Raw genomic sequence first — 25,041 nt, 5'->3', positions numbered from 1 at the left:
ACTTTATTGTGTCAAGTTTCAAAGAGCTAGCACAAACCGTGTTTGATTTAGAGTTCTAACTACATGTGTCCATATAGGAGAAAACAGAGTGAAACCTAAAAATTAAAAGTGTTACTGCCAACGAACGGTTTAACCTAGAAGAACGAAATTTGGTGAGCCAAGAGGGATTGGGGTACTGATCATTCCCTGAAATTGTCATCAAGATTTGCTGAAAAAATGTGTGCTGAGATTTGAGGAAACTCGTAGTTTTTTGGAAGCTTGGCAACCCCTTTCCATGAAAGTAATTTGCACCACTCTCTGCTTAGGGCTTCATCAATAGGAAACAAACCATAGAGATAGAACTTGAAACTACTTTATTGTGTCAAGTTTCAAAGAGCTAGCACAAACCGTCTTTGATTCAGAGTTCCAACTATATGTATACATATAGGAGAAAACAGAGTGAAACCTAAAAATTAAAACTGTTACTGCCAACGAACGGTTTAACCTAGAAGAACGAAATTTGGTGAGCCAAGTGGGATTGGGGTACTGATCATTACCTGAAAGTGTCATCAACATTGGGTGAAAAAATGTGTGCTGAGATTTCAGGAAACTCGTAGTATTTTGGAAGCTTGGCAACCCCTTTCCATGAAAGTGATTTGCGCCAGTCTCTGCTTAGGGCTACATCAATAGGAAAAAACCATAGAGAGAACTTGGAACTACTTTATTGTGTCAAGTTTCAAAGAGCTAGCACAAACCGTGTTTGATTTAGAGTTCCAACTACATGTGTCCATATAGGAGAAAACAGAGTGAAACCTAAAAATTAAAACTGTTACTGCCAACGAACGGTTTAACCTAGAAGAACGAAATTTGGTGAGCCATGTAGGATTGGGGTACTGATCATTTCGAGACAGTGTCATCAAGATTGGGTGAAAAAATGTGTGTTGAGATTTCAGGAAACTTGTAGTTTTTTGGAAGCTTGGCAACCCCTTTCCATGTAAGTGATTTGCGCCAATCTCTGCTTAGGGCTACATCAATAGGAAACAAACCATAGAGATAGAACTTGGAACTACTTTATTGTCTCAAGTTTCAAAGAGCTAGCACAAACCGGGTTTGATTTAGAGTTCCAACTACATGTATCCATATAGGAGAAAAGAGACTGAAACCTAAAAATTAAAACTGTTACTGCCAATGAACGGTTTAACCAAGAAGAACGAAATTTGGTGAGCCATGTGGGATTGGCGTACTGATCATTTCCAGAAAGTGTCATCAAGATTGGGTGAAAAAATGTGTGTTGAGATTTCAGGAAACTCGTAGTTTTTAGGAAGCTTGGCAACCCCTTTCCATGAAAGTGATTTGCGCTGGTCTCTGCTTAGGGCTACATCAATAGGAAAAAACCATAGAGAGAACTTGGAACTACTTTATTGTGTCAAGTTTCAAAGAGCTAGCACAAACCGTGTTTGATTTAGAGTTCCAACTACATGTGTCCATATAGGAGAAAACAGAGTGAAACCTAAAAATTAAAAGTGTTACTGCAAACGAACGGTTTAACCTAGAAGAACGAAATTTGGTGAGCCAAGAGGGATTGGGGTACTGATCATTCCCGGAAATTGTCATCAAGATTTGGTGAAAAAATGTGTGCTGAGATTTGAGGAAACTCGTAGTTTTTTGGAAGGTTGGCAACCCCTTTCCATGAAAGTAATTTGCACCACTCTCTGCTTAGGGCTTCATCAATAGGAAACAAACCATAGAGATAGAATTTGAAACTACTTTATTGTGTCACGTTTCAAAGAGCTAGCACAAACCGTCTTTGATTCAGAGTTCCAACTATATGTATCCATATAGGAGAAAACAGAGTGAAACCTAAAAATTAAAACTGTTACTGCCAACGAACGGTTTAACCTAGAAGAACGAAATTTGGTGAGCCAAGTGGGATTGGGGTACTGATCATTACCTGAAAGTGTCATCAACATTGGGTGAAAAAATGTGTGCTGAGATTTCAGGAAACTCGTAGTATTTTGGAAGCTTGGCAACCCCTTTCCATGAAAGTGATTTGCGCCGGTCTCTGCTTAGGGCTACATCAATAGGAAAAAACCATAGAGAGAACTTGGAACTACTTTATTGTGTCAAGTTTCAAAGAGCTAGATCAAACCGTGTTTGATTTAGAGTTCCAACTACATGTGTCCATATAGGAGAAAACAGAGTGAAACCTAAAATTAAAACTGTTACTGCCAAAGAACGGTTTAACCTAGAAGAACGAAATTTGGTGAGCCAAGTGGGATTGCGGTACTGATCATTACCTGTAAGTGTCATCAAGATTGGGTGAAAAAATGTGTGCTGAGATTTCAGGAAACTCGTAGTATTTTGGAAGCTTGGCAACCCCTTTCCATGAAAGTGATTTGCACCAGTCTCTGCTTAGGGCTACATCAATAGGAAACAAACCACAGAGATAGAACTTGGAACTACTTTATTGTTTCAAGTTTCAAAGAGCTAGCACAAACCGTGTTTGATTTAGAGTTCCAACTACATGTGTCCATATAGGAGAAAACAGAGTGAAACCTAAAAATTAAAACTGTTACTGCCAACGAACGGTTTAACCTAGAAGAACGAAATTTGGTGAGCCATGTGGGATTGGGGTACTGATCATTTCGAGACAGTGTCATCAAGATTGGGTGAAAAAATGTGTGTTGAGATTTCAGGAAAATTGTAGTTTTTTGGAAGCTTGGCAACCCCTTTCCATGTAAGTGATTTGCGCCAATCTCTGCTTAGGGCTACATCAATAGGAAACAAACCATAGAGATAGAACTTGGAACTACTTTATTGTGTCAAGTTTCAAAGAGCTAGCACAAACCGTGTTTGATTTAGAGTTCCAACTACATGTATCCATATAGGAGACAAGAGACTGAAACCTAAAAATTAAAACTGTTACTGCCAACGAACGGTTTAACCAAGAAGAACAAAATTTGGTGAGCCATGTGGGATTGGGGTACTGATCATTTCCAGAAAGTGTCATCAAGATTGGGTGAAAAAATGTGTGTTGAGATTTCAGGAAACTCGTAGTTTTTAGGAAGCTTGGCAACCCCTTTCCATGAAAGTGATTTGTGCTGGTCTCTGCTTAGGGCTACATCAATAGGAAAAAACCATAGAGAGAACTTGGAACTACTTTATTGTGTCAAGTTTCAAAGAGCTAGCACAAACCGTGTTTGATTTAGAGTTCCAACTACATGTGTCCATATAGGAGAAAACAGAGTGAAACCTAAAAATTAAAAGTGTTACTGCCAACGAACGGTTTAACCTAGAAGAACGAAATTTGGTGAGCCAAGAGGGATTGGGGTACTGATCATTCCCTGAAATTGTCATCAAGATTTGGTGAAAAAATGTGTGCTGAGATTTGAGCAAACTCGTAGTTTTTTGGAAGCTTGGCAACCCCTTTCCATGAAAGTAATTTGCACCACTCTCTGCTTAGGGCTTCATCAATAGGAAACAAACCATAGAGATAGAACTTGAAACTACTTTATTGTGTCAAGTTTCAAAGAGCTAGCACAAACCGTCTTTGATTCAGAGTTCCAACTATATGTATCCATATAGGAGAAAACAGAGTGAAACCTAAAAATTAAAACTGTTACTGCCAACGAACGGTTTAACCTAGAAGAACGAAATTTGGTGAGCCAAGTGGGATTGGGGTACTGATCATTACCTGAAAGTGTCATCAACATTGGTTGAAAAAATGTGTGCTGAGATTTCAGGAAACTCGTAGTATTTTGGAAGCTTGGCAACCCCTTTCCATGAAAGTGATTTGCGCCGGTCTCTGCTTAGGGCTAAATCAATAGGAAAAAACCATAGAGAGAACTTGGAACTACTTTATTGTGTCAAGTTTCAAAGAGCTAGCACAAACCATGTTTGATTTAGAGTTCCAACTACATGTGTCCATATAGGAGAAAACCGAGTGAAACCTAAAAATTAAAACTGTTACTGGCAACGAACGCTTTAACCTAGAAGAACGAAATTTGGTGAGCCAAGTGGGATTGAGGTACTGATCATTACCTGTAAGTGTCATCTAGATTGGGTGAAAAAATGTGTGTTGAGATTTCAGGAAACTTGTAGTTTTTTGGAAGCTTGGCAACCCCTTTCCATGAAACTGATTTGCGCCAATCTCTGCTTAGGGCTATATCAATAGGAAACAAACCATAGAGATAGAACTTGGAACTACTTTATTGTCTCAAGTTTTAAAGAGCTAGCAAAAACCGGGTTTGATTTAGAGTTCCAACTACATGTATCCATATAGGAGAAAAGAGACTGAAACCTAGAAATTAAAACTGTTTCTGCCAACGAACGGTTTAACCAAGAAGAACAAAATTTGGTGAGCCATGTGGGATTGGGGTACTGATCATTTCCAGAAAGTGTCATCAAGATTGGGTGAAAAAATGTGTGTTGACATTTCAGGAAACTCGTAGTTTTTAGGAAGCTTGGCAACCCCTTTCCATGAAAGTGATTTGCGCCGGTCTCTGCTTAGGGCTACATCAATAGGAAAAAACCATAGAGAGAACTTGGAACTACTTTATTATGTCAAGTTTCAAAGAGCTAGCACAAACCGTGTTTGATTTAGAGTTCCAACTACATGTATCCATATAGGAGAAAACAGAGTGAAACCTAAAAACTAAAAGAGGTTACTGCCAACGAACGGTTTAACCTAGAAGAACGAAATTTGGTGAGCCAAGAGGGATTGGGGTACTGATCATTCCCTGAAAGTGTCATCAAGATTTGGTGAAAAAATGTGTGCTGAGATTTGAGGAAACTCGTAGTTTTTTGGAAGCTTGGCAACTCCTATACATGAAAGTGATTTGCGCCAGTCTCTGCTTAGGGCTTCATCAATAGGAAACAATCCATAGAGAGAGAATTTGGAACTACTTTATAGTGTCAAGTTTCAAAGAGCTAGCACAAACCGTCTTTGATTCAGAGTTCCAACTATATGTATCCATATAGGAGAAAACAGAGTGAAACCTAAAAATTAAAACTGTTACTGCCAACGAACGGTTTAACCTAGAAGAACGAAATTTGGTGAGCCATGTGGGATTGGGGTACTGATCATTTTGAGACAGTGTCATCAAGATTGGGTGAAAAAATGTGTGTTGAGATTTCAGGAAACTTGTAGTTTTTTGGAAGCTTGGCAACCCCTTTCCATGTAAGTGATTTGCGCCAATCTCTGCTTAGGGCTACATCAATAGGAAACAAACCATAGAGATAGAACTTGGAACTACTTTATTGTCGCAAGTTTCAAAGAGCTAGCACAAACCGTGTTTGATTTAGAGTTTCAACTACATGTATCCATATAGGAGAAAAGAGACTGAAACCTAAAAATTAAAACTGTTACTGCCAACGAACGGTTTAACCAAGAAGAACGAAATTTGGTGAGCCATGTGGGATTGGGGTACTGATCATCTCCAGAAAGTGTCATCAAGATTGGGTGAAAAAATGTGTGTTGAGATTTCAGGAAACTCGTAGTTTTTAGGAAGCTTGGCAACCCCTTTCCATGAAAGTGATTTGCGCTGGTCTCTGCTTAGGGCTACATCAATAGGAAAAAACCATAGAGAGAACTTGGAACTACTTTATTGTGTCAAGTTTCAAAGAGCTAGCACAAACCGTGTTTGATTTAGAGTTCCAACTACATGTGTCCATATAGGAGAAAACAGAGTGAAACCTAAAAATTAAAAGTGTTACTGCCAACGAACGGTTTAACCTAGAAGAACGAAATTTGGTGAGCCAAGAGGGATTGGGGTACTGATCATTCCCTGAAATTGTCATCAAGATTTGGTGAAAAAGTGTGTGCTGAGATTTGAGCAAACTCGTAGTTTTTTGGAAGCTTGGCAACCCCTTTCCATGAAAGTAATTTGCACCACTCTCTGCTTAGGGCTTCATCAATAGGAAACAAACCATAGAGATAGAACTTGAAACTACTTTATTGTGTCAAGTTTCAAAGAGCTAGCACAAACCGTCTTTGATTCAGAGTTCCAACTATATGTATCCATATAGGAGAAAACAGAGTGAAACCTAAAAATTTAAACTGTTACTGCCAACGAACGGTTTAACCTAGAAGAACGAAATTTGGTGAGCCAAGTGGGATTGGGGTACTGATCATTACCTGAAATTGTCATCAACATTGGGTGAAAAAATGTGTGCTGAGATTTCAGGAAACTCGTAGTATTTTGGAAGCTTGGCAACCCCTTTCCATGAAAGTGATTTGCGCCGGTCTCTGCTTAGGGCTAAATCAATAGGAAAAAACCATAGAGAGAACTTGGAACTACTTTATTGTGTCAAGTTTCAAAGAGTTAGCACAAACCGTGTTTGATTTAGAGTTCCAACTACATGTGTCCATATAGGAGAAAACCGAGTGAAACCTAAAAATTAAAACTGTTACTGCCAACGAACGCTTTAACCTAGAAGAACGAAATTTGGTGAGCCAAGTGGGATTGCGGTACTGATCATTACCTGTAAGTGTCATCTAGATTGGGTGAAAAAATGTGTGTTGAGATTTCAGGAAACTTGTAGTTTTTTGGAAGCTTGGCAACCCCTTTCCATGAAAGTGATTTGCGCCAATGTCTGCTTAGGGCTATATCAATAGGAAACAAACCATAGAGATAGAACTTGGAACTACTTTATTGTCTCAAGTTTCAAAGAGCTACCACAAACCGGGTTTGATTTAGAGTTCCAACTACATGTATCCATATAGGAGAAAAGAGACTGAAACCTAGAAATTAAAACTGTTTCTGCCAACGAACGGTTTAACCAAGAAGAACAAAATTTGGTGAGCCATGTGGGATTGGGGTACTGATCATTTCCAGAAAGTGTCATCAAGATTGGGTGAAAAAATGTGTGTTGACATTTCAGGAAACTCGTAGTTTTTAGGAAGCTTGGCAACCCCTTTCCATGAAAGTGATTTGCGCCGGTCTCTGCTTAGGGCTACATCAATAGGAAAAAACCATAGAGAGAACTTGGAACTACTTTATTATGTCAAGTTTCAAAGAGCTAGCACAAACCGTGTTTGATTTAGAGTTCCAACTACATGTATCCATATAGGAGAAAACAGAGTGAAACCTAAAAACTAAAAGTGTTACTGCCAACGAACGGTTTAACCTAGAAGAACGAAATTTGGTGAGCCAAGAGGGATTGGGGTACTGATCATTACCTGAAAGTGTCATCAAGATTTGGTGAAAAAATGTGTGCTTAGATTTGAGGAAACTCGTAGTTTTTTGGAAGCTTGGCAACTCCTATCCATGAAAGTGATTTGTGCCAGTCTCTGCTTAGGGCTTCATCAATAGGAAACAATCCATAGAGAGAGAATTTGGAACTACTTTATTGTGTCAAGTTTCAAAGAGCTAGCACAAACCGTCTTTGATTCAGAGTTCCAACTATATGTACCCATATAGGAGAAAACAGAGTGAAACCTAAAAATTAAAACTGTTACTGCCAACGAACGGTTTAACCTAGAAGAACTAAATTTGGTGAGCCATGTGGGATTGGGGTACTGATCATTTTGAGACAGTGTCATCAAGATTGGGTGAAAAAATGTGTGTTGAGATTTCAGGAAACTTGTAGTTTTTTGGAAGCTTGGCAACCCCTTTCCATGTAAGTGATTTGCGCCAATCTCTGCTTAGGGCTACATCAATAGGAAACAAACCATAGAGATAGAACTTGGAACTACTTTATTGTCGCAAGTTTCAAAGAGCTAGCACAAACCGTGTTTGATTTAGAGTTTCAACTACATGTATCCATATAGGAGAAAAGAGACTGAAACCTAAAAATTAAAACTGTTACTGCCAACGAACGGTTTAACCAAGAAGAACGAAATTTGGTGAGCCATGTGGGATTGGGGTACTGATCATCTCCAGAAAGTGTCATCAAGATTGGGTGAAAAAATGTGTGTTGAGATTTCAGGAAACTCGTAGTTTTTAGGAAGCTTGGCAACCCCTTTCCATGAAAGTGATTTGCGCTGGTCTCTGCTTAGGGCTACATCAATAGGAAAAAACCATAGAGAGAACTTGGAACTACTTTATTGTGTCAAGTTTCAAAGAGCTAGCACAAACCGTGTTTGATTTAGAGTTCCAACTACATGTGTCCATATAGGAGAAAACAGAGTGAAACCTAAAAATTAAAAGTGTTACTGCCAACGAACGGTTTAACCTAGAAGAACGAAATTTGGTGAGCCAAGAGGGATTGGGGTACTGATCATTCCCTGAAATTGTCATCAAGATTTGGTGAAAAAATGTGTGCTGAGATTTGAGCAAACTCGTAGTTTTTTGGAAGCTTGGCAACCCCTTTCCATGAAAGTAATTTGCACCACTCTCTGCTTAGGGCTTCATCAATAGGAAACAAACCATAGAGATAGAACTTGAAACTACTTTATTGTGTCAATTTCAAAGAGCTAGCACAAACCGTCTTTGATTCAGAGTTCCAACTATATGTATCCATATAGGAGAAAACAGAGTGAAACCTAAAAATTAAAACTGTTACTGCCAACGAACGGTTTAACCTAGAAGAACGAAATTTGGTGAGCCAAGTGGGATTGCGGTACTGATCATTACCTGAAAGTGTCATCAACATTGGGTGAAAAAATGTGTGCTGAGATTTCAGGAAACTCGTAGTATTTTGGAAGCTTGGCAACCCCTTTCCATGAAAGTGATTTGCGCCGGTCTCTGCTTAGGGCTAAATCAATAGGAAAAAACCATAGAGAGAACTTGGAACTACTTTATTGTGTCAAGTTTCAAAGAGTTAGCACAAACCGTGTTTGATTTAGAGTTCCAACTACATGTGTCCATATAGAAGAAAACCGAGGGAAACCTAAAAATTAAAACTGTTACTGCCAACGAACGCTTTAACCTAGAAGAATGAAATTTGGTGAGCCAAGTGGGATTGCGGTACTGATCATTACCTGTGTCATCAAGATTGGGTGAAAAAATGTGTGTTGAGATTTCAGGAAACTTGTAGTTTTTTGGAAGCTTGGCAAACCCTTTCCATGAAACTGATTTGCGCCAATCTCTGCTTAGGGGTATATCAATAGGAAACAAACCCTAGAGATAGAACTTGGAACTACTTTATTGTCTCAAGTTTCAAAGAGCTAGCACAAACCGGGTTTGATTTAGAGTTCCAACTACATGTATCCATATAGGAGAAAAGAGACTGAAACCTAAAAATTAAAACTGTTTCTGCCAACGAACGGTTTAACCAAGAAGAACAAAATTTGGTGAGCCATGTGGGATTGGGGTACTGATCATTTCCAGAAAGTGTCATCAAGATTGGGTGAAAAAATGTGTGTTGAGATTTCAGGAAACTCGTAGTTTTTAGGAAGCTTGGCAACCCCTTTCCATGAAAGTGATTTGCGCCGGTCTCTGCTTAGGGCTACATCAATAGGAAAAAACCATAGAGAGAACTTGGAACTACTTTATTGTGTCAAGTTTCAAAGAGCTAGCACAAACCGTGTTTGATTTAGAGTTCTAACTACATGTGTCCATATAGGAGAAAACAGAGTGAAACCTAAAAATTAAAAGTGTTACTGCCAACGAACGGTTTAACCTAGAAGAACGAAATTTGGTGAGCCAAGAGGGATTGGGGTACTGATCATTCCCTGAAATTGTCATCAAGATTTGCTGAAAAAATGTGTGCTGAGATTTCAGGAAACTCGTAGTTTTTTGGAAGCTTGGCAACCCCTTTCCATGAAAGTAATTTGCACCACTCTCTGCTTAGGGCTTCATCAATAGGAAACAAACCATAGAGATAGAACTTGAAACTACTTTATTGTGTCAAGTTTCAAAGAGCTAGCACAAACCGTCTTTGATTCAGAGTTCCAACTATATGTATACATATAGGAGAAAACAGAGTGAAACCTAAAAATTAAAACTGTTACTGCCAATGAACGGTTTAACCTAGAAGAACGAAATTTGGTGAGCCAAGTGGGATTGGGATACTGAAAATTACCTGAAAGTGTCATCAAGATTAAGTGAAAAAATGTGGGCTGAGATTTCAGGAAACTCGTAGTTTTTTGGAAGCTTCGCAACCCCTTTCCATGAAAGTGATTTGCGCCAGTCTCTGCTTAGGGCTACATCAATAGGAAACAATCCATAGAGAGAGAACTTGGAACTACTTTATTGTGTCAAGTTTCAAAGAGCTAGCACAAACCGTGTTTGATTTAGAGTTCCAACTACATGTGTCCATATAGGAGAAAACAGAGTGAAACCTAAAAATTAAAACTGTTACTGCCAACGAACGGTTTAACCTAGAAGAACGAAATTTGGTGAGCCATGTGGGATTGGGGTACTGATCATTTCGAGACAGTGTCATCAAGATTGGGTGAAAAAATGTGTGTTGAGATTTCAGGAAACTTGTAGTTTTTAGGAAGCTTGGCAACCCCTTTCCATGTAAGTGATTTGCGCCAATCTCTGCTTAGGGCTACATCAATAGGAAACAAACCATAGAGATAGAACTTGGAACTACTTTATTGTCTCAAGTTTCAAAGAGCTAGCACAATCGGGTTTGATTTAGAGTTCCAACTACATGTATCCATATAGGAGAAAAGAGACTGAAACCTAAAAATTAAAACTGTTACTGCCAATGAACGGTTTAACCAAGAAGAACGAAATTTGGTGAGCCATGTGGGATTGGCGTACTGATCATTTCCAGAAAGTGTCATCAAGATTGGGTGAAAAAATGTGTGTTGAGATTTCAGGAAACTCGTAGTTTTTAGGAAGCTTGGCAACCCCTTTCCATGAAAGTGATTTGCGCTGGTCTCTGCTTAGGGCTACATCAATAGGAAAAAACCATAGAGAGAACTTGGAACTACTTTATTGTGTCAAGTTTCAAAGAGCTAGCACAAACCGTGTTTGATTTAGATTTCCAACTACATGTGTTCATATAGGAGAAAACAGAGTGAAACCTAAAAATTAAAAGTGTTACTGCCAACGAACGGTTTAACCTAGAAGAACGAAATTTGGTGAGCCAAGAGGGATTGGGGTACTGAGCATTCCCTGAAATTGTCATCAAGATTTGGTGAAAAAATGTGTGCTGAGATTTGAGGAAACTCGTAGTTTTTTGGAAGCTTGGCAACCCCTTTCCATGAAAGTAATTTGCACCACTCTCTGCTTAGGGCTTCATCAATAGGAAACAAACCATAGAGATAGAACTTGAAACTACTTTATTTGTCAAGTTTCAAAGAGCTAGCACAAACCGTCTTTGATTCAGAGTTCCAACTATATGTATCCATATAGGAGAAAACAGAGTGAAACCTAAAAATTAAAACTGTTACTGCCAACGAACGGTTTAACCTAGAAGAACGAAATTTGGTCAGCCAAGTGGGATTGCGGTACTGATCATTACCTGAAAGTGTCATCAACATTGGGTGAAAAAATGTGTGCTGAGATTTCAGGAAACTCGTAGTATTTTGGAAGCTTGGCAACCCCTTTCCATGAAAGTGATTTGCGCCAGTCTCTGCTTAGGGCTAAATCAATAGGAAAAAACCATAGAGAGAACTTGGAACTACTTTATTGTGTCAAGTTTCAAAGAGCTAGCACAAACCGTGTTTGATTTAGAGTTCCAACTACATGTGTCCATATAGGAGAAAACCGAGTGAAACCTAAAAATTAAAACTGTTACTGCCAACGAACGGTTTAACCTAGAAGAACGAAATTTGGTGAGCCAAGTGGGATTGCGGTACTGATCATTACCTGTAAGTGTCATCAAGATTGGGTGAAAAAATGTGTGTTGAGATTTCAGGAAACTTGTAGTTTTTTGGAAGCTTGGCAACCCCTTTCCATGAAAGTGATTTGCACCAATCTCTGCTTACGGCTATATCAATAGGAAACAAACCATAGAGATAGAACTTGGAACTACTTTATTGTCTCAAGTTTCAAAGAGCTAGCACAAACCGGGTTTGATTTAGAGTTCCAACTACATGTATCCATATAGGAGAAAAGAGACTGAAACCTAAAAATTAAAACTGTTTCTGCCAACGAACGGTTTAACCAAGAAGAACAAAATTTGGTGAGCCATGTGGGAGTGGGGTACTGATCATTTCCAGAAAGTGTCATCAAGATTGGGTGAAAAAATGTGTGTTGAGATTTCAGGAAACTCGTAGTTTTTAGGAAGCTTGGCAACCCCTTTCCATGAAAGTGATTTGCGCCGGTCTCTGCTTAGGGCTACATCAATAGGAAAAAACCATAGAGAGAACTTGGAACTACTTTATTATATCAAGTTTCAAAGAGCTAGCACAAACCGTGTTTGATTTAGAGTTCCAACTACATGTGTCCATATAGGAGAAAACAGAGTGAAACCTAAAAATTAAAAGTGTTACTGCCAACGAACGGTTTAACCTAGAAGAACGAAATTTGGTGAGCCATGTGGGATTGGGGTACTGATCATCTCCAGAAAGTGTCATCAAGATTGGCTGAAAAAATGTGTGTTGAGATTTCAGGAAACTCGTAGTTTTTAGGAAGCTTGGCAACCCCTTTCCATGAAAGTGATTTGCGCTGGTCTCTGCTTAGGGCTACATCAATAGGAAAAAACCATAGAGAGAACTTGGAACTACTTTATTGTGTCAAGTTTCAAAGAGCTAGCACAAACCGTGTTTGATTTAGAGTTCCAACTACATGTGTCCATATAGGAGAAAACAGAGTGAAACCTAAAAATTAAAAGTGTTACTGCCAACGAACGGTTTAACCTAGAAGAACGAAATTTGGTGAGCCAAGAGGGATTGGGGTACTGATCATTCCCTGAAATTGTCATCAAGATTTGGTGAAAAAGTGTGTGCTGAGATTTGAGCAAACTCGTAGTTTTTTGGAAGCTTGGCAACCCCTTTCCATGAAAGTAATTTGCACCACTCTCTGCTTAGGGCTTCATCAATAGGAAACAAACCATAGAGATAGAACTTGAAACTACTTTATTGTGTCAAGTTTCAAAGAGCTAGCACAAACCGTCTTTGATTCAGAGTTCCAACTATATGTATCCATATAGGAGAAAACAGAGTGAAACCTAAAAATTAAAACTGTTACTGCCAACGAACGGTTTAACCTAGAAGAACGAAATTTGGTGAGCCAAGTGGGATTGGGGTACTGATCATTACCTGAAATTGTCATCAACATTGGGTGAAAAAATGTGTGCTGAGATTTCAGGAAACTCGTAGTATTTTGGAAGCTTGGCAACCCCTTTCCATGAAAGTGATTTGCGCCGGTCTCTGCTTAGGGCTAAATCAATAGGAAAAAACCATAGAGAGAACTTGGAACTACTTTATTGTGTCAAGTTTCAAAGAGTTAGCACAAACCGTGTTTGATTTAGAGTTCCAACTACATGTGTCCATATAGGAGAAAACCGAGTGAAACCTAAAAATTAAAACTGTTACTGCCAACGAACGCTTTAACCTAGAAGAACGAAATTTGGTGAGCCAAGTGGGATTGCGGTACTGATCATTACCTGTAAGTGTCATCTAGATTGGGTGAAAAAATGTGTGTTGAGATTTCAGGAAACTTGTAGTTTTTTGGAAGCTTGGCAACCCCTTTCCATGAAAGTGATTTGCGCCAATGTCTGCTTAGGGCTATATCAATAGGAAACAAACCATAGAGATAGAACTTGGAACTACTTTATTGTCTCAAGTTTCAAAGAGCTACCACAAACCGGGTTTGATTTAGAGTTCCAACTACATGTATCCATATAGGAGAAAAGAGACTGAAACCTAGAAATTAAAACTGTTTCTGCCAACGAACGGTTTAACCAAGAAGAACAAAATTTGGTGAGCCATGTGGGATTGGGGTACTGATCATTTCCAGAAAGTGTCATCAAGATTGGGTGAAAAAATGTGTGTTGACATTTCAGGAAACTCGTAGTTTTTAGGAAGCTTGGCAACCCCTTTCCATGAAAGTGATTTGCGCCGGTCTCTGCTTAGGGCTACATCAATAGGAAAAAACCATAGAGAGAACTTGGAACTACTTTATTATGTCAAGTTTCAAAGAGCTAGCACAAACCGTGTTTGATTTAGAGTTCCAACTACATGTATCCATATAGGAGAAAACAGAGTGAAACCTAAAAACTAAAAGTGTTACTGCCAACGAACGGTTTAACCTAGAAGAACGAAATTTGGTGAGCCAAGAGGGATTGGGGTACTGATCATTCCCTGAAAGTGTCATCAAGATTTGGTGAAAAAATGTGTGCTTAGATTTGAGGAAACTCGTAGTTTTTTGGAAGCTTGGCAACTCCTATCCATGAAAGTGATTTGTGCCAGTCTCTGCTTAGGGCTTCATCAATAGGAAACAATCCATAGAGAGAGAATTTGGAACTACTTTATTGTGTCAAGTTTCAAAGAGCTAGCACAAACCGTCTTTGATTCAGAGTTCCAACTATATGTACCCATATAGGAGAAAACAGAGTGAAACCTAAAAATTAAAACTGTTACTGCCAACGAACGGTTTAACCTAGAAGAACTAAATTTGGTGAGCCATGTGGGATTGGGGTACTGATCATTTTGAGACAGTGTCATCAAGATTGGGTGAAAAAATGTGTGTTGAGATTTCAGGAAACTTGTAGTTTTTTGGAAGCTTGGCAACCCCTTTCCATGTAAGTGATTTGCGCCAATCTCTGCTTAGGGCTACATCAATAGGAAACAAACCATAGAGATAGAACTTGGAACTACTTTATTGTCGCAAGTTTCAAAGAGCTAGCACAAACCGTGTTTGATTTAGAGTTTCAACTACATGTATCCATATAGGAGAAAAGAGACTGAAACCTAAAAATTAAAACTGTTACTGCCAACGAACGGTTTAACCAAGAAGAACGAAATTTGGTGAGCCATGTGGGATTGGGGTACTGATCATCTCCAGAAAGTGTCATCAAGATTGGGTGAAAAAATGTGTGTTGAGATTTCAGGAAACTCGTAGTTTTTAGGAAGCTTGGCAACCCCTTTCCATGAAAGTGATTTGCGCTGGTCTCTGCTTAGGGCTACATCAATAGGAAAAAACCATAGAGAGAACTTGGAACTACTTTATTGTGTCAAGTTTCAAAGAGCTAGCACAAACCGTGTTTGATTTAGAGTTCCAACTACATGTGTCCATATAGGAGAAAACAGAGTGAAACCTAAAAATTAAAAGTGTTACTGCCAACGAACGGTTTAACCTAGAAGAACGAAATTTGGTGAGCCAAGAGGGATTGGGGTACTGATCATTCCCTGAAATTGTCATCAAGATTTGGTGAAAAAATGTGTGCTGAGATTTGAGCAAACTCGTAGTTTTTTGGAAGCTTGGCAACCCCTTTCCATGAAAGTAATTTGCACCACTCTCTGCTTAGGGCTTCATCAATAGGAAACAAACCATAGAGATAGAACTTAAAACTACTTTATTGTGTCAATTTCAAAGAGCTAGCACAAACCGTCTTTGATTCAGAGTTCCAACTATATGTATCCATATAGGAGAAAACAGAGTGAAACCTAAAAATTAAAACTGTTACTGCCAACGAACGGTTTAACCTAGAAGAACGAAATTTGGTGAGCCAAGTGGGATTGCGGTACTGATCATTACCTGAAAGTGTCATCAACATTGGGTGAAAAAATGTGTGCTGAGATTTCAGGAAACTCGTAGTATTTTGGAAGCTTGGCAACCCCTTTCCATGAAAGTGATTTGCGCCGGTCTCTGCTTAGGGCTAAATCAATAGGAAAAAACCATAGAGAGAACTTGGAACTACTTTATTGTGTCAAGTTTCAAAGAGTTAGCACAAACCGTGTTTGATTTAGAGTTCCAACTACATGTGTCCATATAGAAGAAAACCGAGGGAAACCTAAAAATTAAAACTGTTACTGCCAACGAACGCTTTAACCTAGAAGAATGAAATTTGGTGAGCCAAGTGGGATTGCGGTACTGATCATTACCTGTGTCATCAAGATTGGGTGAAAAAATGTGTGTTGAGATTTCAGGAAACTTGTAGTTTTTTGGAAGCTTGGCAAACCCTTTCCATGAAACTGATTTGCGCCAATCTCTGCTTAGGGGTATATCAATAGGAAACAAACCCTAGAGATAGAACTTGGAACTACTTTATTGTCTCAAGTTTCAAAGAGCTAGCACAAACCGGGTTTGATTTAGAGTTCCAACTACATGTATCCATATAGGAGAAAAGAGACTGAAACCTAAAAATTAAAACTGTTTCTGCCAACGAACGGTTTAACCAAGAAGAACAAAATTTGGTGAGCCATGTGGGATTGGGGTACTGATCATTTCCAGAAAGTGTCATCAAGATTGGGTGAAAAAATGTGTGTTGAGATTTCAGGAAACTCGTAGTTTTTAGGAAGCTTGGCAACCCCTTTCCATGAAAGTGATTTGCGCCGGTCTCTGCTTAGGGCTACATCAATAGGAAAAAACCATAGAGAGAACTTGGAACTACTTTATTGTGTCAAGTTTCAAAGAGCTAGCACAAACCGTGTTTGATTTAGAGTTCTAACTACATGTGTCCATATAGGAGAAAACAGAGTGAAACCTAAAAATTAAAAGTGTTACTGCCAACGAACGGTTTAACCTAGAAGAACGAAATTTGGTGAGCCAAGAGGGATTGGGGTACTGATCATTCCCTGAAATTGTCATCAAGATTTGCTGAAAAAATGTGTGCTGAGATTTCAGGAAACTCGTAGTTTTTTGGAAGCTTGGCAACCCCTTTCCATGAAAGTAATTTGCACCACTCTCTGCTTAGGGCTTCATCAATAGGAAACAAACCATAGAGATAGAACTTGAAACTACTTTATTGTGTCAAGTTTCAAAGAGCTAGCACAAACCGTCTTTGATTCAGAGTTCCAACTATATGTATACATATAGGAGAAAACAGAGTGAAACCTAAAAATTAAAACTGTTACTGCCAATGAACGGTTTAACCTAGAAGAACGAAATTTGGTGAGCCAAGTGGGATTGGGATACTGAAAATTACCTGAAAGTGTCATCAAGATTAAGTGAAAAAATGTGGGCTGAGATTTCAGGAAACTCGTAGTTTTTTGGAAGCTTCGCAACCCCTTTCCATGAAAGTGATTTGCGCCAGTCTCTGCTTAGGGCTACATCAATAGGAAACAATCCATAGAGAGAGAACTTGGAACTACTTTATTGTGTCAAGTTTCAAAGAGCTAGCACAAACCGTGTTTGATTTAGAGTTCCAACTACATGTGTCCATATAGGAGAAAACAGAGTGAAACCTAAAAATTAAAACTGTTACTGCCAACGAACGGTTTAACCTAGAAGAACGAAATTTGGTGAGCCATGTGGGATTGGGGTACTGATCATTTCGAGACAGTGTCATCAAGATTGGGTGAAAAAATGTGTGTTGAGATTTCAGGAAACTTGTAGTTTTTTGGAAGCTTGGCAACCCCTTTCCATGTAAGTGATTTGCGCCAATCTCTGCTTAGGGCTACATCAATAGGAAACAAACCATAGAGATAGAACTTGGAACTACTTTATTGTCTCAAGTTTCAAAGAGCTAGCACAAGCCGGGTTTGATTTAGAGTTCCAACTACATGTATCCATATAGGAGAAAAGAGACTGAAACCTAAAAATTAAAACTGTTACTGCCAATGAACGGTTTAACCAAGAAGAACGAAATTTGGTGAGCCATGTGGGATTGGCGTACTGATCATTTCCAGAAAGTGTCATCAAGATTGGGTGAAAAAATGTGTGTTGAGATTTCAGGAAACTCGTAGTTTTTAGGAAGCTTGGCAACCCCTTTCCATGAAAGTGATTTGCGCTGGTCTCTGCTTAGGGCTACATCAATAGGAAAAAACCATAGAGAGAACTTGGAACTACTTTATTGTGTCAAGTTTCAAAGAGCTAGCACAAACCGTGTTTGATTTAGAGTTCCAACTACATGTGTTCATATAGGAGAAAACAGAGTGAAACCTAAAAATTAAAAGTGTTACTGCCAACGAACGGTTTAACCTAGAAGAACGAAATTTGGTGAGCCAAGAGGGATTGGGGTACTGAGCATTCCCTGAAATTGTCATCAAGATTTGGTGAAAAAATGTGTGCTGAGATTTGAGGAAACTCGTAGTTTTTTGGAAGCTTGGCAACCCCTTTACATGAAAGTAATTTGCACCACTCTCTGCTTAGGGCTTCATCAATAGGAAACAAACCATAGAGATAGAACTTGAAACTACTTTATTTGTCAAGTTTCAAAGAGCTAGCACAAACCGTCTTTGATTCAGAGTTCCAACTATATGTATCCATATAGGAGAAAACAGAGTGAAACCTAAAAATTAAAACTGTTACTGCCAACGAACGGTTTAACCTAGAAGAACGAAATTTGGTCAGCCAAGTGGGATTGCGGTACTGATCATTACCTGAAAGTGTCATCAACATTGGGTGAAAAAATGTGTGCTGAGATTTCAGGAAACTCGTAGTATTTTGGAAGCTTGGCAACCCCTTTCCATGAAAGTGATTTGCGCCAGTCTCTGCTTAGGGCTAAATCAATAGGAAAAAACCATAGAGAGAACTTGGAACTACTTTATTGTGTCAAGTTTCAAAGAGCTAGCACAAACCGTGTTTGATTTAGAGTTCCAACTACATGTGTCCATATAGGAGAAAACCGAGTGAAACCTAAAAATTAAAACTGTTACTGCCAACGAACGGTTTAACCTAGAAGAACGAAATTTGGTGAGCCAAGTGGGATTGCGGTACTGATCATTACCTGTAAGTGTCATCAAGATTGGGTGAAAAAATGTGTGTTGAGATTTCAGGAAACTTGTAGTTTTTTGGAAGCTTGGCAACCCCTTTCCATGAAAGTGATTTGCACCAATCTCTGCTTACGGCTATATCAATAGGAAACAAACCATAGAGATAGAACTTGGAACTACTTTATTGTCTCAAGTTTCAAAGAGCTAGCACAAACCGGGTTTGATTTAGAGTTCCAACTACATGTATCCATATAGGAGAAAAGAGACTGAAACCTAAAAATTAAAACTGTTACTGCCAACGAACGGTTTAACCAAGAAGAACAAAATTTGGTGAGCCATGTGGGAGTGGGGTACTGATCATTTCCAGAAAGTGTCATCAAGATTGGGTGAAAAAATGTGTGTTGAGATTTCAGGAAACTCGTAGTTTTTAGGAAGCTTGGCAACCCCTTTCCATGAAAGTGATTTGCGCCGGTCTCTGCTTAGGGCTACATCAATAGGAAAAAAACCATAGAGATAGAACTGGAACTACTTTATTGTGTCAAGTTTCAAAGAGCTAGCACAAACTGTGTTTGATTTAGAGTTCCAACTACATGTATCCATATAGGAGAAACAGAGTGAAACCTAAAAATTAAAACTGTTACTGCCAACGAACGGTTTAACCTAGAAGAACGAAATTTGGTGAGCCAAGAGCGATTGGGGTACTGATCGTTCCCTGAAAGTGTCATCAAGATTTGGTGAAAAAATGTGTGCTGAGATTTGAGGAAACTCGTAGTTTTTTGGAAGCTTGGCAACCCCTATCCATGAAGGTGATTTGCGCCAGTCTATGCTTAGGGCTTCATCAATAGGAAACAAACCATAGAGAGAGAACTTGGAACTACTTTATTGTGTCAAGTTTCAAAGAGCTAGCACAAACCGTCTTTGATTCAGAGTTCCAACTATATGTATCCATATAGGAGAAAACAGAGTGAAACCTAAAAATTAAAACTGTTACTGCCAACGAACGGTTTAACCTAGAAGAACGAAATTTGGTGAGCCATGTGGGATTGGGGTACTGATCATTTCGAGACAGTGTCATCAAGATTGGGTGAAAAAATATGTGTTGAGATTTCAGGAAACTCGTAGTTTTTTGGAAGCTTGGCAACCCCTTTCCATGAAAGTTATTTGCGCCAATCTCTGCTTAGGGCTACATCAATAGGAAACAAACCATAGAGTGAGAACTTGGAACTTCTTTATTGTGTCAAGTTTCAAAGAGCTAGCACAAACCGTGTTTGATTTAGAGTTCCAACTACATGTGTCCGTATAGGAGAAAACAGTGAAACCTAAAAATTAAAACTGTTACTGCCAATGAACGGTTTAACCTAGAAGAATGAAATTTGGTGAGCCAAGTGGGATTGTTGAACTGATCGGTACCTGAAAGTGTCATCAATATTGGGTGAAAAAATGTGTGCTGAGATTTCAGGAAACTCGTAGTTTTTTGGAAGCTTTTCAACCCCTTTCCATGAAAGTGATTTGCGCCGGTCACTGCTCAGGGCTACATCAATAGGAAACAAACCATAGAGATACAACTTGGACCTACTTTATTGTGTAAAGTTTCAATAAGCTAGCACAAACCGTGTTTGATTTAGAGTTCCAACTACATGTATCCATATAGGAGAAAACAGAGTGAAACCTAAAAATTAAAACTGTTACTGCCAACGAACGGTTTAAACTAGAAAAACGAAATTTGGTGAGCCAAGTGGTATTGGGGTACTGATCTTTACCTGAAAGTGACATGAAGATTGGCTGAGAAAAAGGTGTTCTGAGATTTCTGGAAACTGGTAGTTTTTTGGAAACTTGGCAACCCCTTTCCATGAAAGTCATTAGCGCCAGTATCTGCGTAGGACTACATCAATAGGAAAAAAACCATAGAGATAGAACTTGGAACTACTTTATTGTGTCAAGTTTCAAAGAGCTAGCACAAACCGTGTTTGATTTAGAGTTCCAAGTACATGTATCCATGTAGGAGAAAACAGACTGAAACCTAAAAATTAAAACTGTTACTGCAAACGAACGGTTTAAACTAGAAGAACGAAATTTGGTGAGCCATGTGGGACTGGGGTGCTGATCATTTCAAGAAAGTGTCATCAAGATTGGGTGAAAAAATGTGTGTTGAGATTTCAGGAAACTCGTAGTTTTTAGGAAGCTTGGCAACACCTTTATATGAAAGTGATTTGCGCCGGTCTCTGCTTATGGCTACATCAATAGGAAAAAACCATAGAGAGAGAACTTCGAACTACTTTATTGTGTCAAGTTTCAAAGAGCTAGCACAAACCGTGTTTGATTTAGAGTTCCAACTACATGTGTCCATATAGGAGAAAACAGAGTGAAACCTAAAAATTAAAACTGTTACTGCCAATGAAAGGTTTAACCTAGAACAACGAAATTCGGTGAGCCATGTGGGATTGGGGTACTGATCATTTCAAGAAAGTGTCATCAAGATTGGGTGAAAAAATGTGTGTTGAGATTTCAGGAAACTCGTAGTTTTTTGGAAGCTTGGCAACCCCTTTCCATGAAAGTTATTTGCGCCAATCTCTGCTTAGGGCTACATCAATAGGAAACAAACCATAGAGATAGAACTTGGAACTACTTTATTGTTTCAAGTTTCAAAGAGCTAGCACAAACCGTGTTTGATTTAGAGTTCCAACTATATGTATCGATATAGGAGAAAAGAGACTGAAACCTAAAAATTAAAACTGTTACTGCCAACGAACGGTTTAAACTAGAAGAACGAAATGTGGTGATCCATGTGGGATTGGGGTACTGATCATTACCTGAAAGTGTCATCAAGATTGGGTGAAAAAATGTGTGCTGAGATTTCAGGAAACTCGTAGTTTTTTGGAAGCTTGTCAACCCCTTTCCATGAAAGTGATTTGCGCCGGTCTCTGCTTAGGGCTACATCAATAGGAAACAAACCATAGAGATACAATTTGGACCTACGTTATTGTGTCAAGTTTCAAAGAGCTAGCACAAACCGTGTTTGATTTAGAGTTCCAACTATATGTATCCGTATAGGAGAAAACAGAGTGAAATCTAAAAATTAAAACTGTTACTGCCAACGTACGGTTTAACCTAGAAGAAAAAAATTTGGTAAGCCAAGTGGGATTGTGGTACTGATCATTACCTGAAAGTGTCATCAAGATTGGGTGAAAAAATGTGTGCTGAGATTTCAGGAAACTCTTAGTTTTTTGGAAGTTTGGCAACCCCTTTCCATGAAAGTGATTTTCGCCGGTCTCTGCTTAGGGCTACATCAATAGGAAAAAAACCATAGAGATAGAACTTGGAACTACTTTATTGTCTCCAGTTTCAAAGAGCTAGCACAAACCGTGTTTGATTTAGAGTTCCAACTACATGTATCCATATAGGAGAAAACAGAGTGAAACCTAAAAATTAAAACTGTTACTGCCAACGAACGGTTTAACCTAGAAGAACGAAAATTGGTGAGCCAAGTGGGATTGGGGTACTGATCATTACCTGAAAGTGACATCAAGATTGGGTGAAAAAATGTGTGTTGAGATTTCAGGAAACTCGTAGTTTTTAGGAAGCTTGGCAACACCTTTCCATGAAAGTGATTTGCGCCGGTCTCTTCTTAGGGCTACATCAATAGGAAAAAAAACATAGAGATAGAACTTGGAACTACTTTATTGTGTCAAGTTTCAAACATCTAGCACAAACCGTGTTTGATTTAGAGTTCCAACTACATGTGTCCATATAGGAGAAAACAGAGTGAAACCTAAAAATTAAAACTGTTACTGCCAACGAACGGTTTAACCTAGAAGAACCAAATTCGGGGAGCCATGTGCGATTGGGGTACTGATCATTTCGAGAAAGTGTCATCAAGATTGGGTGAAAAAATGTGTGTTGAGATTTCAGGAAACTCATAGTTTTTAGGAAGCTTGGCAACCCCTTTCCGTGAAAGTGATTTGCACCGGTCTCTGCTTATGGCTACACCAATAGGAAACAAACCATAGAGAGAGAACTTGGACCTACTTTATTGTGTGAAGTTTCAAAGAGCTAGCACAAACCGTGTTTGATTTAGAGTTCCAACCACATGTATCCATATAGGAGAAAACAGAGTGAAACCTAAAAATTAAAACTGTTACTGCCAACGTACGGTTTAAATTAGAAGAATGAAATTTGGTGAGCCAAGTGGTATTGGGGTCTGATCATTACCTGAAAGTGACATGAAGATTGGCTGAAAAAATGTGTGCTGTGATTTCAGGAAACTCGTAGTTTTTTGGAAACTTTGCAACCCCTTTCCATGAAAGTCATTAGCGCCAGTCTCTGCTTAGGGCTACATCAATAGGAAACAAACCATAGAGAGAGAACTTGGAACTACTTTATTGTGTCAAGTTTCCAAGAGCTAGCACAAACCGTGTTTGATTTACACTTCCAACTACATGTGTCCATATAGGAGAAAACAGACTGAAACCTAAAAATTAAAACTGTTACTGCCAACGAACGGTTTAAACTAGAAGAACGAAATTTGGTGAGCCATGTGGGATTGGGGTACTGATCATTTCGAGAAAGTGTCATCAAGATTGGGTGAAAAAAATGTGTGTTGAGATTTCAGAAAACTCGTAGTTTTTAGGAAGCTTGGCAACACCTTTCCATGAAAGTGATTTGCGCCGGTCTCTTCTTAGGGCTACATCAATAGGAAAAAAATCATAGAGATAGAACATGGAACTACTTTATTGTGTCAAGTTTCAAAGAGCTAGCACAAACCGTGTTTGATTTAGAGTTCCAACTACATGTATCCATATAGGAGAAAGCAGAGTGAAACCTAAAAATTAAAACTGTTACTGCCAACGAACGGATTAACCTAGAAGAACGAAATTTGGTGAGCCACGTGTGATTGGGGTACTGATCATTTCGAGAAAGTGTCATCAAGATTGGGTGAAAAAATGTGTGTTGAGATTTCAGGAAACTCGTAGTTTTTAGGCAGCTTGGCAACCATTTCCATGAAAGTCATTAGCGCCAGTCTCTGCTTAGGGCTACATCAATAGGAAACAAACCATAGAGATAGAACTTGGAACTACTTTATTGTGTCAAGTTTCAAAGAGCTAGCACAAACCGTGTTTAATTTAGAGTTCCATCTACATGTATCCATATAGGAGAAAACAGAGTGAAATCTAAAAATTTAAACTGTTACTGCCAACGAACGATTTCACTTGGAAGAACGAAATTTGGTTAGCCAAGTGGGATTGGTGTACTGATCATTAACTGAAAATGTCATCAAGATTGGGTGAAAAAATATGTGCTGAGATTTCAGGAAACTCGTAGTTTTTTGGAAGCTTCGCAAACAATTTCCATGAAAGTGATTTGCACCAGTCTCTGATAAGGGCTACATCAATAGGAAACAAACCATACAGATAGAAATTGGAACTACTTTATTTTGTCAAGTTTCAAAGAACTAGCACAAACCGTGTTTGATTTAGACTTCCAACTACATGTATCCATATAGGAGAAAACAGAGTGAAACCTAAAAATTAAAACTGTTACTGCCAACGAATGGTTGAACCTAGAAGAACGAAATTTATTGAGCCAAGTGGGATTGGGGTACTGATCATTACATGTGAGAGTCATCAAGATTGGGTGAAAAAATGTGTGCTGAAATTTCAGGAAACTCGTAGTGTTTTGGAAGCTTGGCAACCCCTTTCCTTGAAAGGGATTTGCGTCGGTCTCTGCTTAGGGGTACATCAATAGGATACAAACCATAGAGATATAACTTGGAACTACTTTATTGTGTCAAGTTTCAAAGAGCTTGCACAAACCGTGTTTGATTTAGAGTTCCAACTACATGTATCCATATAGGAGAAAACAGAGTGAAACTTAAAAATTAAAATTGTTACTGCCAACGTACGGTTTAACCTAGAAGAATGAAATTTGGTGAGCCAAGTGGGATTGGGGTACTGATCATTACCTGAAAGTGTCATCAAGATTGGGGGAAAAATGTGTGCTGAGATTTCAGGAAACTCGTAGTTTTTTGGAAGCTTGGCAACCCTTTCCATGAAAGTGATTTACGCCAGTCTCTTCTTAGGGCTACATCAATAGGAAACAAACCATACAGATAGAACTTGGAACTTCTTTTTTGTGTCATGTTTCAAATAGCTAGCACAAACAGTGTTTGATTTAGAGTTCCTAATACATGTATTGATATGGGAGAAAACAGAGTGAAACCTAAAAATTAAAACTGTTACTGCCAACAAACGGTTTAACCTAGAAGAACGAAATTTTGTGAGCCAAGTGGGGTTGGCATACTGATCATTCCGAGAAAGTGTCATCAAGATTGGGAAAAAAAAGGTGTGCTGAGATTTCAGGAAACTCGTAGGTTTTTGAAAGATTGGCAACCCCTTTCCATGAAA

This window comes from Spermophilus citellus (assembly GCF_964194105.1).
Source record: "Spermophilus citellus genome assembly, chromosome: 5".
In the NCBI taxonomy this organism is placed as follows: Eukaryota; Metazoa; Chordata; class Mammalia; order Rodentia; family Sciuridae; genus Spermophilus; species Spermophilus citellus.
This window is presented reverse-complemented; position numbering follows the sequence as displayed.